Below are 15,939 nucleotides of genomic sequence, written 5' to 3' on the forward strand. Positions count from 1 at the left end.
CTATAAAAGGCTTCAGCCTGTGTCCTGTTGCCATGCTAGTGATGAAATTGAAGGATTGAATCTGTCAGGACAAAGAGAGTAGAGAAAGTCTGCAGGTAGCCCAGCTGGTTTCTGGAAGGCAAAGCCTGTAGTTTACCAGGGGATATAGGCTGCAGTTAGGGGCTAAGGTACAGTGGCTAGTGAGAGAAGGAAGGCTAGAAGGGAATGGGCTAGGGATGTAGGCAGGTGGAAGGGGAGCCTGTAGCTGCTGTTTTATCTCAGTACTAGGGAGAAGTGTGGCTAGCGTTACCGTCTCGTCAGCAAGAACGACGCTGCACACACAAACAGGATCCTTCTGCAGTAAAGCTTTAATGCATCTTGAGAGGGAGAGCATAAGCTTACAACACGTAAAACGGAGACAGAGAGAGCAAACAGCAGAAACCCCTCCCTTATATAGGAAACTGTCCTCCGCTTAGGACGTGTCAGTCCCTGATTGGCTGTTGCTCATCGGGCGAGATGATGCCACGGGAGAGGCAGAGCACACCGAGTGGAAAATCCCTTTGCACATGCGCAGATTAGTTGTTTGTCAGCATGGGACACAGGGTGTCAGCGCCATCTTGTAATGGCGAATGTGAGTGCGGCTTCCCACATCTCCCCCTTTTCTTATTATTAAGAAGCAATAAGACACCCAACAGGGAGAGTGGAGACAGAGGTCAAATCCCCAAGCAAAATATCAGGCCTGCATACACAACTCTCCCCTAAGCTCTTTACCCGGAGAGGTCATAGCCTGGCCCTGTGCCGTTTTTTCTGGGGGAAGGACACTGGGGCACACAACCTTCATGCAAGATGACATGCCTCCCTAGAATTAGCTCATATATGCCGCAGAGCCATTCTACTGCAATGCTTCGCTATGCAACTCTCCAGGGCTGCTGAAGCTTACTCACTCTACCTCATTCAATGAGATGAGACTCTGAGGGTGCAAGAGCTGAGCAGCCAGCGACTTATTGCTTAAGCATGGTTAACCATATATCAGGGGAGGTCCCAGACTTTAAAGCAGCAAGTGCTTGGGTGATAACCACCTTGTCTCTTTTTGTTTGAGCCCTGAGTTTACAGACCAACCATAGGGTCAACACTAATCCACAGCAGATTGCAGCTCAAAACAATCCAACCCCAACCCATTCTTTAAAGAAGGAGAAGGCTGAGGATATCCACGACGAGAATCCCTCAGTAAGTGACAGATCCAGCCGTGGGGAATTGACTTGAATAATAGCAGTCCGGAATTCTCTTAAGGTCTGTTCAAACTCCGCTGTCCAATTCTGTAAAATAAACTGAGGGAGACTCTTTGACAGATTAGCTGCTTTAGTGAAATTTTCATATTGAACCGAGATAACACATAATCCAGGGAATTTTTGTTCACAGCCCAGTTGGGCCAGTTAAAACCGGTCAGTGCCGGACCGTCCAGCGGAAATAAGAAGCCAACAACCAGACTTCTTCTCGAGATCTTTACTCAGGATTAAGCTCAGTGGGAATGGCCCCGAAGAAGGGAAGGGCCAAGCTTAAGTACAACTCAAGGGCCAATCAGCTCATGCCAGGTGTCACCTCCTCATAGGTCCACGTCAGAGCAGGACTGCTCGTCATCAGATCACCAGTTACCCTTGCACAGCCTTTTGCCACATAAGGACTTGTTTATCTTAGAGAGCGCTCGCCGTCGGGATGGCGGAAGGTGGAAGCCTGTGCCTTGTTAAGGCATGGCACATCGCAGCTCTCCACAGTCCCCCCTGTTTTATTTTGTAAGAACAGGACGAAACAGGTGAGAGTAGAGGTCTGATCTCCAGAGGGCACTGATGTATGACCACCCATAACCTAGGTTATTCACCTTGATCATGTGCAAAACCCGCCCTGAAGTTTGGCCACTGATGTACAACAGAACTCAGCTAGAGGCTCGGCCCCAGCCTAGCTCTGGACCCGACCGACACCTTTTTCTGGAGGTGGGATTTTGGGTGTCAGCCCACATGTAATCAGACATGCTCTCCAGGAAGCCATTAACTGCAAACAATGTACCTCCTGTGCAGTGCTTTGCCTTGCACCCCGAACATGATGAGGATCAGGACTTAAAGGCCGCCAGCCAAGCCTGAGGGGACTGTCCAGCCTCAATAGCATAGAAGGCTTGTGCAATTAGGGCACGGTCTCTGTTTCAGGATATGACCAAGCATCGAAGGAACACAAGGCAGAGGAAGCTGATAATCAGAAGGGCCATAGCTAAAGCCCCGATACCCACCCACTCCTTAAGATGATACATAGCTTGTTGAATCCAGGAGGCAAGGCCTTCAGCGGTGGATACATCCACGCATGTAACAATGGTGGCAGTGCGCAGATCTCTTCAAACTCTGTGGACCAGTTCCCCTGGAGATAAGCTGAAAGACTCTTAGACAAATTAGCAGCACGTGTAAAATTGTTATATGGCACAGATGTAATGCATAACCCTGACATTTTCATTCGCATCTGAGCCGAATCACCTGTTAGAAGTTTTAAAAAGGTCAGATGTATTCCAGCTGAAAGTAGTATTACCAAATGTTCCTCCATTAATCATGGCCATTGGTGTTGGCATCCTCAAACACTGGGAAGGTGGCACGAGCCCGCTTCTAAACCTCTGGGCACAGAGAATGATAGTTTCCTTGTGGTGCTGATAAAGGTGAAGTGTCCGCATAAGGCGGTGGTGCCAGTTCCGAGGCACGCCAAGATGGCGGATTATCTCGTTTGGGCGCGGCCTCTTCCGCCTTCTTCCTCCTCCTACCCTCCTCATGCTGTTTCTGCGCGAGCGACTCCATTTTTAGCATGAGTCTCTCAAGTCTTTAGTTTTCAGCAGCCCTTTCTGAGACGCCCTGATCAGACATGACGAAGAGTTTCCCACTTTTAAAGGGTCTCCGAACGTCCCCCGCTTTACCGCGGACTGAAAAACTTGTCTCAACCTGAGAACCTTCCCCCGCTTTACAGTGGACTGAAAAACTTGTCTAATTGTAGTCTGTGACATCTGAGCATAAGCTCCCCAATGGTAATTTATCTGATTTGCAGTAAATTGACCTTGACCTGTTAACAAATCAAAGGTCCAATCCCTCTGTTCAGGGGTAAGTGCAAGGGCGGCCTCGAACCACAGGGCTCTCCATTCCATATATTGGCCCATATCTGGAAGTGCGGCCTTGGCCACCATCTGCCAATCAGAAGGAGTTAAGGCACTAGCGCCAATTCTTTCTAACATTACCAGGGTGAAATCTGCATTAGCCCCATATTTGCGAACAGATTCAGCCAAGTCCTTTATTAGATTGAACTCCACTGGAGCATGGACTCGACCCCTGTTCTCTGTTTCAAACACAGGAAAAAAATTATGTAATTTTTTATGAATCTTTTCCGGCCAGAAGGAAAATCCAGACTGTAGTTCGTAGGGTGGAGGAGCAGTGGGTGCCACCCTGCGAGATGAATTGAGGGAGGGTTTTTTATTACCCTCTCGTTCGTCTAGGTAGTATCTCTCTTCCTCATACCTGACTGCCTCTTCCTCTAATTCGGCTTCTTCCTCCGAATCAAGAGTCTCATTGTCAGAGGTATTAAAGCTTGTAGAGCTATCAATATTCAATGCCTCAAGATCCTTTAAAGGATAAAACCTTTGCGATATTTTTCCTGGCGGTGAACTAGGTCCTGAGGGGGGTTGCACTCCTTTTACAGGAGGGTCCTGAGCTTTTTTCTTTTTACAGGCATTCTTCTTCCCGCCCGCTTTTTTCTTTTTACGGGCATTCTTCTTCCCGCCCGCACCCAACCTCTCACTACGTTCGGTTTCTGACATGCTATCCTGAACTTCTAGGGTGACCTGTCCTTCATCTACTGCCCTCTTGACAATTACGGCAGTAAACATTACAGCTAGAATCAGCCCAAGAATTTCAGAAATATGCATACCTCTCCGAACTTACCAACCCTGCAGTTCTGAATCCTCCCTGTAGTCAGGGGCTCTCCGAAGGTGCTGACGATGGTGTGGTCTTCCCGGGTTTCGGCACCATATGTGGCTAGTGTTACCGTCTCGTCAGCAAGAACGACGCTGCACACACAAACAGGATCCTTCTGCAGTAAAGCTTTAATGCATCTTGAGAGGGAGAGCATAAGCTTACAACACGTAAAATGGAGACAGAGAGAGCAAACAGCAGAAACCCCTCCCTTATATAGGAAACTGTCCTCCACTTAGGACGTGTCAGTCCCTGATTGGCTGTTGCTCATCGGGCGAGATGATGCCACGGGAGAGGCAGAGCACACCGAGTGGAAAATCCCTTCGCACATGCGCAGATTAGTTGTTTGTCAGCATGGGACACAGGGTGTCAGCGCCATCTTGTAATGGCGAATGTGAGCGCGGCTTCCCACAGAGAAGCCTGAGGAATTTGGTCTGGGGGAACAGAGAGAGGGGAAGTCTGTGAGTAGCCTACCTGATTATCTGGCAGGCTGCAATTCTTTTTTAATTAAAAGTATGAAAATGAATTTTTAAAATGAGAGAAGAAAGAAAATTTAATTCCAAAATCTGAGAAGATGGATCCCAGAAATTCTTTGCATGGTTACTCATAATAACTGAAACAATATATAATGAGAGATTCTGGCTCCAAGGAAAAGGTAGAGAGTGAATGAGCAGGGTACTAGATATCTTCCTCTATTCTGCACACTTATACATGAAAAGATGAAAGTGTGCATGCCTTATATACAGTACACATACATGCGCATACATAGACATAAACAAAAATTATCATAAGATTTTAGTTGGCATACTAAATATAATTCAGTCTCTAGTATTGGGCAGAGTGTGGTGGCACATGCCTTTAATCCCAGCACTCAGGAAGCAGAGACAGGTGGATCTCTGTGAGTTTGAGGCTAAGGATACACATAGAGACCATGTCTCAAAAAACAAACAAACAAACCAACAAAACAAAAACAAAAAAAACCCCAAAAACAATATTTTACTACTGTAAAAAAAATTCCTCAATTTAGTGGAAAAATTTTACACCAACAATTATTTTTATGGTTTTACTCTGTTTTAGTAGGAAACAGATTTTATGAAAACATTTGAAAATTTAATTTATAAATACTACATTGGCATTTCTTTCTGCTTTTGTTTTGGAAGGTAGTGGAATTTATATCCTTTTATACATATTTCATTATAATATATTCACATTACATCTTACTGTAATCCCCTCACTCTTATCTTCCTGTTCCCATGCTTCTTCCCTCTTCCACCTTCTTCCTCTTACCTAGACCTCTGACAGTTGGGATCCTCCTCCCTGACTGTCTTGTGGTGGAATTTATATCTTTTATTATTGCTGTTTCAAAGCTTGTCACTCAGCTTTGTATATCTTTTACTTTTTAAGGAATAAGTGCTAAGCAGAATCCTTTGGAATAGCCTAATGGTCAAATGAGTGTTTTTATTGATTAGGAGGGTGATCATGGTTGAGTTGTAATAAGGATTGGCTAATGAAAAGCCTGAGTAAGGAGACACTGATGATGAATGTGCTATTGTTTTTTCAAAGGCTGTGCTGTGGGGCTGAGAGTGTATATAGCTCAGTTGGTAAAGTTCTTGTCTTACAAGCATAGTGTCCTGAGATCAAACTTTTAGAATCAACACAGTTAGTTTATTGGTTGTGCTTAAAATCCTAGCTATGGCCAGATGGACGACATAAACATACACAGCCTTAGAAACTCATTGGCCACCTAGTTAGGCTACATGTCAAAGTTCAAAGATGTTGAAAGATCCTGTCCAACCAGTAAATGTAAGATGCCTAAAATAAGATACCTGAGCTTGTACTCTGACTTCTGCGTGCACACATGGGCACACATACTCATATGTTGTGGTGTGCAGGTATGCAACACACAGACATACATAGTTATTTTCTGGCTAGATTAGAATAATAAGTAAATAGAAATAAGCAGTATTTGTGCAAAAGAATTGTATTAGTGTTTTAGTTCTCTCTAGAAGCAGGCAAAAATAAAAAGGGGGACTATTGTTTAGAAACAGATGGTTATTTTTCATGTCCCAATATAAGTCATAAACCTGATGTATCATCCCCTGTTAAAAGTATTACTTATAAAGGCACTCCTTTTCAACTTTATATGTCATTGCGTTTATTATAGAGATGTGAACTAAGAAATTAAATATGCGATTTTGCTATTTTTCCTGAATAGAATCATTCTTCTTAATGAGCATTAAGTGACTTCTTACATAGAATTAAAGGGTTTCAGAGATCCCCTGGGTTAAGACAGTATACCGCTCTTCCAGTTGACCAAGTTCAAGTACAGCATCCATGTCAGGAAGCTCAGGGTTACTGTTTGTTTGTCTAAAATGTTGTCCTGGATGGTGCTGAAGACAGAGCCACTTCTGTTCCTACCTCATATGCATGCTGGGAAGCCTAGCTTGTGAGCATCTGATATTCTCCAATCTCATCCTCAGTTGTGCTGAGATTGCAGACATACATCACTGTTTTGGACTTACATGGGTTGTGGATATTCAAGCTCAACTCATACACTGGATGACAAGCATTTTCATTCCCTAAGCCAACTTGCCAGTTCTTTAAAGAAGATTTCTTAAAAAAAAAAAAAACATAGAAGAGGCAAATGTATGAAATAATAGCTAGAGAGGCCTTTAGAGGTTAAATAAATTTTCTTAATTGTTACACATTTGCTTTTCAAAATATTTTAAAATATTTCAGATAACTCCTAATCTTGTTTTAGGAAGATGAAAACATGGAAAAAGTAGATCAATTTGGTTTTATTTTGCTTGTTTTTTCTGAACAGTTCACAAGGAAACTATTTTCAAAAACTAAGAGAGAGAGTCATCCAACTAATGTCAAAGAAAATTAATGTTAAAAACCCAGTTTTTTTTTTTTTTGATATTTGGACTTCTTTAAACACTTTGACAGCACAGAGTAGAATGTGTTCACTGCAGACTAAAACATACTGGCTATTATTTTCTCCATCACATCTTTATAATATAAAAATACGTTTTCTCTGTTGTGTGCTTCCTGTATCTCAAACTTCATTATTCCTTTAAGAGAAAGACAATGGCTCTTTTGAGAATCCATGGGAGAGTTTCCATCTATGTTACCCAAGAAATCCCTACAGTAGCCCTATGGTAATACTCTGCTTGAATTTTTAGTGCTGCTTCCTCTTTTCTTCTATATAATCTCACTCTGTCACCTATGGTGATACCCTACTCTCAGGCCACCTATTTCTCCCAAACAGCTCATAGTAACATGGGCTTTCCTATTATATCCATTTGTCAGTGGGACTACAAAAGGCCTATGCATTTCAAGGCACTATCTGACTTATAAACTACATGCTTCTGAAACCACTTTTTCTGCTCTGTGGTGTGCAAACTGAATGGCTGTGGGGTTAAGGCACTTGATGTATCCAGTATCAACAATGGGTTTTGTTGGTTGTATTTTTTTTAATGTTTGTTTTTGCAAAGATGAGATAAAATGAGAACAATAATGAACAGATAAACAGGCTCAATTTTGTCCCAAATGGTTCTAGCTATATCAGTCCATGTGGTATGATTTGGTTTTTGAAGAATGTAATTCTCATATACTCTAAGGAGTTGAAAAAAAAATCATCTTTGGAGTATAGTAAACCAAAAGTACTTCATCATCTTGTTCAAAGAATGGTGCCTCAATTCCAAGAGCACACAAAATTCTAGGGATTTCTTTCTCGATAGGAAAGAAATAATTTTCTAATTTAATTTCTGCCTAAAGCTTTGTATTTAGCAAGGTCAGGGTACAGGCTTTAATTTGGAAATTCACAAAGTTGCCCTCTGTGACCAGAAGACTTTCCCTTTTTTGAAGTATAAATGAATTTTATTCGTTCATGGAACTCCACTGGAAATGGGAGTTTTTCACAGTCATATGCAAAAGAAAAGAAATCTCTGTAGACAGAAGTAAGGTTTCATTCTTCCTCACATATGCCGTTTTAATTTCTCTGACTACATTATGAGAGAATATTTATCTCCTAAATATTTGCACAGCTCTCAATTAAGCAGATTTTCAATTTCTGCAAACTATTATAAAAAGTCTAAAAGCTTCCAACTGGGATAAAGGTAGAGAAAAAAATTAATGAGTAGTTTAGGAGATAATAAAAGGCAAAGAAATAAGAAATTCTACACAGACTTGATTAGTTCCCTGTGTGAATCAAGCTACATTTTACCTGAAAACTTTATGATTAAACTTGAATCATCATGTCTGTTTGTAACCATAGCATTTTTAAAACACACAAGATGATTGGCACTTAAACTTATAGAGTGAAATTTGGGTGAGCTTGGCTTTCATAGAAAAACCTTATATTAAAATAAATCACCATTTTTTAAAGAGACGCACACATTTAATATAACCATTGAACTACTGTTGTGTGAGTGAAAAACTGTTTTATCATGAAATATTTTTAAATTTTATTACTTTTTATTTTTAAATATACATTTATATTATTACACATATATACAATAAACTACCTATATCAAAAAGAACCATGACACAATTAGGAATTATGTAAATCATATCGTCTTAGTGTTTTGGCTATTTGTATTTGGCACCTTTGAAGAAAACATCTTTCCGATCTTGGTCCATCTAAGATTCTGAATGTAAATCAATCTCTATCACATCTTGGCATTATCAATTTAAAACACCTATCTAGACCTAAAAACATCTTAACCCCTAAACAACTAAACCTCATTGTAAAACTAAGCTACCTGGTCTTTGACCCCATCAGAGATGTGAAAGGGAATAGATTTGATTACCTGGGTATGCCAGTAGCGCATGTTAGTAGCTTTCCAGAGACCGTTTGCTACCTGAATAGTCACCCAAAACTCTCTATAACATTGGAGCATCATCTTCAGCCTTCTGGCCCAATACATCTGACAGACATACTTGTGAGGTAGGAACTATTGAGGACTTGCTTAATCTGTCTTGACAGAGTTTGACCAATGACTCTGCCTGCATCTAAGCTTGCCCTTATTTAGGCAGAATTCTGTCTGTGTTAGAAAGGAGAACATTTTGCCCAGTGGCTTGTTTGCCACATTTGAAGCCATCTCCACAGGGAGGTTCTTTGATGTTCATCATCTTCTTGGAGGTTGGCTGGGTGTTGCCAGGATATAACCTGTCTCATTGTCAGTGAATCCTTAAATTAATAAAAACATGTTTAAGTGCCATATTCTGCCTGTCTCTGAGGTTTTGAAGACCTTATCTATTTTGCCTTATCTTTCTATAGAATCATATCTATCTGTTGCATCTAAGATGTATATTCTTGTGATAAATATAGGCTAGTAATTGATATCACCATGATTTGATAAACTAACAGTTAACTTGTATAACTTATTTACCCTACATAGCCGGCAATAGCACTGTCAAAGTATTGGAAGTAAACCAGTTGTACTATAATTGACTTATATGGGTATAATGCATCATATTAGAGTAGAAATATATATATATTTATATACAAATACATACATATATATAGTGTGTGTGCATGTGAAGAGTAATCTTACATTTGAATTCTATACCACCGTATCTAAAATTAAATTTAATTTGCATCTATATATAAAATTCTATACCTCTGAATTAAAAATAACATTGTTAGTGACAAGTGAGGCATTAAGCTGAGAAGTAGATTCACTAATCTACATTTTGTTCTCTCTTCCCTATATATTTCTATATTTTGCCTTCTTTCTTTTCACCCCTATCTCCAAACCTAACAATATAAGATAAAGGAAAAGAGAGAAATCCCTGATTCTAACTTTGTTTTCTCTCTAAATAATACCAATAATAAAATGTAACTAATTCCAATTGATAATAACCCTCTAAAGCCCAAGAAAGCAACCAAAATCATACCCAATCCCCCTTAAATGAAATGGGACATCATTCTCTTAGGGTTTCTTCTGGCTGACTTGGGATGAATACTATCTTTGTAGGGGCCCAAATAAAATTGGGGAAATGGTGAAACAAGCTGGGAATAGTATTTGTGGTTCAGTTTCTAAATGTTGAGAAAATCTAAGCTTAATTAGAGTCCTGTATGGGATAGTCTGAAATGCTGGACCAATTAGGATTGGAAGCTTTCCTTGAGAGTGTCCTGGGAGCTGTCTTGTTCTGATGACGAACAGCAATTGAAGCACTTGGTGCTGGAACATGAAGGATGCAGGATGTCAGTATCCAGCATGCTGAGAGGAATGAATCTTGTCAGGTCTGATCCAATGCCAGCATCCGGTTCTTTTGTTCCTAATGCATATAATTTCTCAGGGGTATTACACAGTCTTAAAATTATAAGCATACAAGGTGTGCATGATACACATAACAATTAAGGTTGGATTTCTGTTCTTTGTATGAGCAGGAAAAAGACATCTGTAAATCTTCATTCATGCCATACTAAGAATAGAATCAAATAGTAATTCATAGGGGTTCTGTAGCCAACAAGAATTACTATCTATGCCTACACATCCATGTCTCAGCCAGTCTCAGAGCTATTCCCATATAGTAGGATTAGCAGTATAAGTTACCTGCTTGTCCTACAGTCTAAATTCTTCACATCCTGATTGTATCTCCCTCCTCACCCCCTCCCAATCTCCTCTCCCTCCCTCTCTCCCTCTCCTTCCCTCCCTCCCTTAGTCCTCAGAAAGGAGAGCCCTCCTCCCCTAACATCTGACCTTAGCCTATCAAGTCTTACCTATACTACGTGTAACCTCTTCCTCTGTAGCCTGGCAAGGCAGTCCTGCCAGGGGGAAGTGATGTAAGTTCCATGGCCATAGAGCATGTCTGGAGTAGTCTCTATTCTCCACATGTGGAACCCACAAAGAGACTGTGCTACTACATCTGAGCAGAGAGTCTAGGTCCACATCATACATGGACCTTGGTTGATGTTTCAGCCTCTGTCTTGTAGTGTAGTTATACTCTATTATGTTGTTAATATTTGTTTATGACCATGCGTATGAGTGAAAATTTAAAATACCAAAACTTGGTGTTTATAACAGGCAGTTCTACAGTAGGAAGAAAAAATGTGAATAATGATGAGGCACGAAAGTTAAGAGTATAGACACTTTTTTGAAATTGGTTTTGTTTTTGGTGTTTTTCTTCTGCACATACTTTAAGATAATTTTAAAAACCCTGCTGTGAAAGATTTACTGTTCATATATGCTGTGGGCTGTCAATGCTGACTGTAACTTCCCCAGCTATTTGCTCAATTTATTATTTGTATACTAATCTATAGAATTTCATAATGATTTTGTATTTTTCAATAGTGTTTGATTTTCATGTTTTTATTTTATTTTTAAGTGCATCAAGCTGAGGAAAAGTAAGATTGATTAAATGAAAGAGGAGGCAGACATAAAGCTTTTGGATGTATCTACTCCTGGTGTAAAAATTGCATCACCGGAACACTAAAATTTTATTCCCATTGCCTCTGATCAAAATTCTATTGCAGCTAGTTAGAAATCAAACTGGCTTCTTTTCCTGAAGTGATCTGAACAATTGGAAACATCAATAGAGGGCAGTAACAGCCTGTCCTGAGAAGCTTTCCATTGCTAAGCTTGCAGTGATGAAATCTCACCAGGAAGGCAGTTAGAGATAGCTGCACACAATTGCTGATGTGATACCAGGAAGAACAAAAAGGAAGTGTTAACATTGTCCTTGAACAGAAGGGTGAACCTTCTCACAAACCTGAGGCATTCTTTTGTGATGCACTTTCTATATAAAAGATCAATCCACTGGCTGTATGTATTCTCTTTATTACATGCCAGATTTTTCTATGTGCCATTTGACAATCACACCCATTACTAATTTTACACTCTTCTACACATAACTAAACTTAGCCACTAGTATAGTTAGTAATTCAGCCCACTTGTAGGGGCATATATTGATAATTTTCAAAGAATTTTCTACAGGCTGGTCACGGCATTGTTCTACTCTGTTTTTTACGTATATTTACAGAATAGCCAAAAATTCCTGGAGAAAGAATTCTGTGGCAGTATCAAAACATTTAAACGATCTCTTTTGAATGAAAAAACATAGGAAACCTGATGAGTAAAGCTTTCTGTACAAGGTGTGAAGCAGGAAATGTGGAAATCACACTTCTTATTAACCAAAGCAACAATAAGAATTGTTTGTATTCTGTATCTTTTCACCAGTTTCGTACTTTCACCAGCCCATGTCCACAGTTACCCCACTCTTTCTAAAGAGTCCTTGTCTTTCCTAAGCAAAGAATCATATATGTAAAACTGCAGGGGCCTTATTGGAAGGATGAAGAAGGAATGTGTTTTGTAGAGACAAAATATAGTTCATTCCATTAAGAGAATATGCGAAATACACTTAATAGATAATTTTGCTTAAAGTAAGTTTTGAAATCACAGAATAGAAATGATATATTTTATTTAATGTGTATGATTATGTAAACTACATCTTTTAATAAACTAAATAAATATTATGTGCATAGCATGCAGGTATAATAATGGCCAGGATTAAAATAATACCTACATACCTACAGACAGACATGCAGACAGACAGATTGGAAGCTGTCAACAAATAGCTCCACTTTTATGGAGATGTTCAGAGAGATAATATTTAAAATCTCTATGCACAAAAAGAAAATAACTTTGGTTTTTATGAGAACCTTATAGATAAATTCATACTTAAAATTGAGATGCTATATAATAGAGGAATATCATATATTAAGATTTGATTCCCAAATAATCTGTGTTATATGTCACATGCACATTGCAGAAAATGGTTGTCTGAGGTACTAAGAAGACTCAGATTCTGTAAGAAATACATAATTTATCTGAGGACACATTGGGAAACAAGTTGAAAAGTAATTTAAAAATACACTGGGATTACTACATAATGATAGATTTAGAAAGAGGGACAGAGAGATAGAGACAGAGGAAGAGAGAGTGCTTAGTGGAATAGCAGTGGAATGGCCTGAGAGGAATAAAAGCTGATTGTGGTTAAGGTCTAGAGTCAAGTATTGGCAGGATGTTGGTCTCTTATTTAAGAATGAAATAAAAACATGCATAGATTGCAAATTAGTGAGTACATTTTATTTAAACTTTATTCAAAGAGAGAGATAAAACATCAAGATAATGTCTGATAAGTTTGCAGGGCAAAAATGAAGACATATCATATACAGAAAAATAGAAGAGGATTGAATATATTGAATATATATGTATACACACACACACACAGAGACACACAGACACACACAGACACACACAGACACACACACACACACACACACACACACACACACACATATATATATATATATATATATATATATATATATATATATATATATATTTCTCAATTCTAGGTGCCAAAGAATATCACTGGTACAAATTTGCTGTCATTCTTCAAGCCAGCCTAAGCTTATTTCATATTGAACATCTATGAAGAAAAAGCACTAGCCTTGGTAAAATGAGTATTTAAAAACAGGTTTTTGTTTTGTTGAAAATTCCGTAAAATTGCAAAATGGCAGTTTCTATACAAATCAGAACGAACAGTGTGGATCCTATTTCATCACAGAACACAGTTGAGTTTTAACAGAATACAGATTTTATTGCAGCGATACCAATTATTTTAGGGGAGAACACCACTATGGTTTGAATGTGTTTATAAAAGTTCTTGTGTGTGTGTGTGTGTGTGTGTGTGTGTGTGTGTGTGTGTGTGTGTTTATGAAAGTTCTTTGTTGGAAATATGTTTCCTATACTTATGTGTGAATGTAATGCAGATGTTAGAAGGAAATTGGAGATAGACAATGTATCCTACAACTGAGGGCCCCTCTAACAGCAATGAGAGGTTCATGAAAAATGGAGAGGTCCAAGCCAGAATCCTTGGATGATGTCTTGCAAGGTGACGGTGACATCACTTCTGTACCAATAGTCATCAAGAAGACTATCATAAGATGCTAAGTAAATACTGGTACTGTGCTCTTCCACTCCCTAGCTGCCAGAACCCTGACACCTCCAGTTTATTTATTTATTTATTATTTATTTATTTATCAGACAAATGTTTGTTTTATTTTAATGACCAATCCACCTGAGGCCACAGCTAGGCCACTAAGTACAGACATGAAGGAAGCTTTATTCCTTGGTTTCTTCCTCCTTGGAGAAAGTCTTATCTCCTCCTTGACCTGGAGTCACTCCTCCCAGATCTTTCTTGCTTCCTTAGTCTTAGACCTATGACCTTCAGCTTGGTCAGCCAGTAGTGTGTTGCTGGCCTTGTCTGCCTTCAGCTTGTGGATGTGTCCCAGGAGAGACTCCACCTAGTGGGAATTTCGAACAAATGCTGGAATCTGGCCACAGCACTGAGAGTTGTATGGAAGAGTACAGGGATGGAAGGATCCTGAGGGGTCAGGATCTCCACAGGAAGGCAATCAAGGCCTGCGGATCTGAACTCAGGGGGACTCACAGAAACTGATGCACCAACCAAGGACATTGCAAGCCAAAGATCTAGACCCTTGTTCAGATGTAACCAGTGTCCAACTCACTCTTCACATGGGGAAGTGGTGAGGATTAGGGGAATGCCTCGGATACAAATTCTGGGTCAGGGTATTTGATCAGTGGCCCTTGCTGGGAGAGTCCCTGTGAGAACAAAGGGGAAGGGGATGCAGGCTATCCAGATGAGACCTGATAGGCTATGGTCAGACGGTGGGGGAGGAGGACCATACCTATCAGATGTCTAGGGGAGACGAATAGGGCAGAAGAGACTGGGAGGGTGGGAACCGGAAGATAAGAGTCTTCAATCAGGATGTAATGTGAATTAATGATGATGATGGTGATGATGATGATGATGATAAAGAATATAAAAATTAAAAGAAAAAAATAATCTCCTTGTTTTTTAATGCATTCCCTTTTGCCTTCAGGTGCACGTTGTGATACATATGGCAGTTAATCCTCTTAGATTTGTGATATCTCCTGAGAAGCTGGCGCAGAATCCTCATCCTATTCCGTGCCACCTCTCAGGCATCTGAGCATTGGCAGTATAGTTCCACTTTCCTAGGCCTGTATGCCTGCTCTTCTATAGAGCCATTCCAGAATGGAGCCTGGGATGGCCCATCACAGGCTTCTGGATGATCAGCCCATCTTTGATCAGCTAGCTTCCTGATTTGCTGACAGGAATTGGCAATGACCATTTCACTGGTGACATTGGGGTCAAATCAGACCCTCTTTTTACCGCAGAAGATGACTATAGAGGCAAGCCTCTTCTGTAGCTGGAGCACAATCATTTTTGGAAACGAATTCCTGAATTTGTGACATTAAATTTTAGCAGCACAAAATAAGTGAAGGGAGAAGGCTGAAACATGAACAATGGAATTTTTAACTGTACAAATATACACTAAGGTTACCATATTATTGTCACTGATTTATAGAAGGGAGTTGAAATTATGTGGAAAGGGATGATGGCAAAAAAGACTAGTATTATTTCATAAGTCTGGAATCAGTTTCTTTTTCTTCTTTTGCTTTTTCCTTCAATAAATTCAGAAAAATAACTCAAGCAAGAATCTGGAGACATGAACCAGAGAAGAGTCTAAGGAGAAATGCTCCCTATCAGCTTGTACACTCACTATGTACAAGCTTGCTTTTTATACTTTCTACAGTCATCTACCAGGGACATAACCACCCACAGGAAATATTAAGAAAATTAAATAAAAACTCTATATATTTTATGTCTGGCAGCTTCCATGTAAGATCCAGATCAGATTTGAGTCCAGTGCCTTAAGGAAGACAGACTCTCCAACCTCTGAGAGACAACTAATGGCAACAGGATAGCCTATATTATTTGGGAGTTTCTCAGACTATGCTGACCAACAGCTCAACAGCCAAGGAAGAAGGTGGAAGAATACATAACTTCAGAAAATTGTAGGGCCACACTTAAGGTGTAGTAAATCCTACAGATTGATTTACTCACTCAA

At 39.7% G+C, this 15,939-nt stretch overlaps 1 long non-coding RNA gene and 1 pseudogene across 2 annotated transcripts; both read right to left on the reverse strand.

Moving 5' to 3' along the window:
• Nucleotides 1–329: 329 nt before the first annotated feature.
• On the reverse strand, nt 330–2,610 carry LOC311608597. Its single transcript, XR_014783036.1, has 2 exons — nt 2,258–2,610; nt 330–1,307 (listed from the first exon to the last, which is right to left on the reverse strand). It is a non-coding gene; the product is annotated as an uncharacterized lncRNA (long non-coding RNA).
• An 11,553-nt stretch (nt 2,611–14,163) lies between these two features.
• On the reverse strand, nt 14,164–15,252 carry LOC311608863 (large ribosomal subunit protein eL19-like; annotated as a pseudogene). Its single transcript has 2 exons — nt 14,854–15,252; nt 14,164–14,283 (listed from the first exon to the last, which is right to left on the reverse strand). The product of its transcript is annotated as a large ribosomal subunit protein eL19-like (transcript).
• Between the last annotated feature and the right edge of the window lie 687 nt (nt 15,253–15,939).

Source organism: Acomys minous (genome assembly GCF_964271855.1).
Source record: "Acomys minous genome assembly, chromosome: 11".
Taxonomy (NCBI): Eukaryota; Metazoa; Chordata; class Mammalia; order Rodentia; family Muridae; genus Acomys; species Acomys minous.